Below are 2,500 nucleotides of genomic sequence, written 5' to 3'. Positions count from 1 at the left end.
GTGTGTGTGTGTGTGTGTGTGTGTGTGTGTGTGTGTGTGTGTGTGTGTGTGTGTGTGTGTGTGTGTTGTATGTGTGTGTGTGTGTGTGTGTGTGTGTGTGTGTGTGTGTGTGTGTGTGTGTGTGTGTGTGTGTGTGTGTGTGTGTGTGTGTGTGTGTGTGTGTGTGTGTGTGTGTGTGTGTGTGTGTGTGTGTGTGTGTGTGTGTGTGTGTGTGTGTGTGTGTTGTGTGTGTGTGTGCGTGTGTGTGTGCGTGTGTGATTATAACAATAATGATCATAATTTTTATTTCTAATCTACAGTACAGTAATGCATTCTGTTGACATAGTACATATATCATAAAATAAAATATAGTATTAGGACACAAAATTCTATTAACATCTAAAATATTGCAATGGTGTCAGTATCAGAGCAACATAAATCATCGCAATAAGACGTATACACTTGAAATTGACAATTGGCGTACCGCAGCAAGGAATCAGATGTCTAAATAAAAGATATTTCTTTCGTCTTCAAAAGCAGAAATGGAGCACGTACCCCTCACCTGATGTGGAATCTTAGTCCAGGTTAATGGGCCTCTCAACTCAGTCCAGAATTGGTATAGGTTCGTGGAACAAAGAAATCGTTATCCTGTCTCGTACTTGTACCTTTTATTTCGTTAATATGTTAATATGTTAAATAGCCAGGCAGGTAATTGATTAGGCAAGATCTCAACAGTTAAAATGGCCGTCATATAGACATTTATCGCCTGCTCTTAACCAATCTAGTTGTTTAAAAGCTGGGCATATGTGGTCATATTTTCATAAACCCTCAGAGTCTCTGAACTGATTTGTGTGTGGATTTTAAGGAACTATTCTATTTTGTTGAGGTGAACTGGTGTCCCTCTTCTTTCACATTTTCAACAACAAAGTCTTCCATTTGATTTTCTATCAGTATCATCCTGTAACTGAAAAATACGGTGTCGTGAATCGATAAATATACACAGTATTCTTTTCATTAGGGAATGCCCCATTCTTTTGATAGTATAATTTTGTAGTTAACAAGATTTTTTTACTCTCGAATAATTCCGAGATACATTCTGCATTTCCATACAGTACAATCTAGTATATTCAGCATACTGCACTACAAACAAATTCTCAGAAAAATTCTCATAAATTAAAAACAGAGTAGATCTATGTTTATTTTCGTGTATTTATTTATAGGAATACCCTTTGTTTACACTGTCAGAAGCTTTGGAGAAGTGTGAAAGTAAAATAAATGATAGTTTCATACTGTCTGCATTTGTAGGAAAGCTTTGTCGAAATCCATGCTGACTATCACCCAAAAGTCTGTTTGAATCCAACAAGGACATTAACTGATTGCCTGTAATTATGTATATATATATATATATATATATATATATATATATATATATATATATATATATATGTGTGTGTGTGTGTGTGTGTGTGTGTGTGTGTGTGTGTGTGTGTGTGTGTGTGTGTGTGTGTGTGTGTGTGTGTGTGTGTGTGTGTATGTATGTATGTATATTATATTGATAGCAAAGACATCGGACGACAGTTATTTACAGCCTCGGTGGCACCAGCTTTGTTTAGGAATGATGTGAAGGATGTTTTCTTAGTTAAGGGAATGCTAGTAACAACAAAAGTGTTAACAATAGCCATAATATATAAGGCTAAGAATCTCTTTTGAAGGAAAAAGGAATCCAATCAGAACCACAGGAATTAGATTTTGTTAAGTCCTTTATAGTTAAAATGATACTGTTGCAGTCCACAGCGTCAAGGCTAAAACGGTTGTTGAGACATTCATTTGGTATAAATTCTTTCGTTAGCAGCTATGTAACATTTGTGATTTTTTGTAAAAATGTTTGCCAGTATTTGCAAAGAAAGATCAATAAATTCCTCTGCAATCTAACGCAAGTTATCGCCATTATGTATGTATTTACATATATGGTGAGAGAGAGAGAGAGAGAGAGAGAGAGAGAGAGAGAGAGACAGACAGACAGACAGACAGACAGACAGACAGACAGACAGACAGACAGGCAGGCAGACAGACAGACAGACAGACAGACAGACAGACAGACAGACAGAGAGTGAGAGATGGATGAATGAATGAATGGAGTGAGGGAGAAAGAGAGGGAGAGGAATAGAGAGAAAGAGAGAGGGAGAGATAAGTAGAAAAACAGACAAACTGAGGTACAAAGAAAAGAGAGAGGTGGGGGGGGGCGAATAGAAAAAGAGTGTCATGTATATATGTAAACAAATCCTCATATAACCTAAAAACAAAGATAGTGATATGGGTGAATAAATTATTGTATGCCAGAAAAAAATGTCTCTGTTACAAAACTGAGCATACTTTTTGCATTAGATCAGAAAATATTTAGTCTAATGTGAAAAGACAGAAAAAATGATGACTTCACCCATTATCTGAAAACTGGGACGGGAAACGAAAAATATTTTGTTTACTCACTGCAGTTTATTGTGAGTTCTTTACAATCTGAAGT

Source organism: Penaeus vannamei, chromosome 8 (genome assembly GCF_042767895.1).
Source record: "Penaeus vannamei isolate JL-2024 chromosome 8, ASM4276789v1, whole genome shotgun sequence".
Classification (NCBI taxonomy): Eukaryota; Metazoa; Arthropoda; class Malacostraca; order Decapoda; family Penaeidae; genus Penaeus; species Penaeus vannamei.
The sequence above is the reverse complement of the archived record's forward strand: the minus strand, read 5'-3'. Positions refer to the sequence as shown.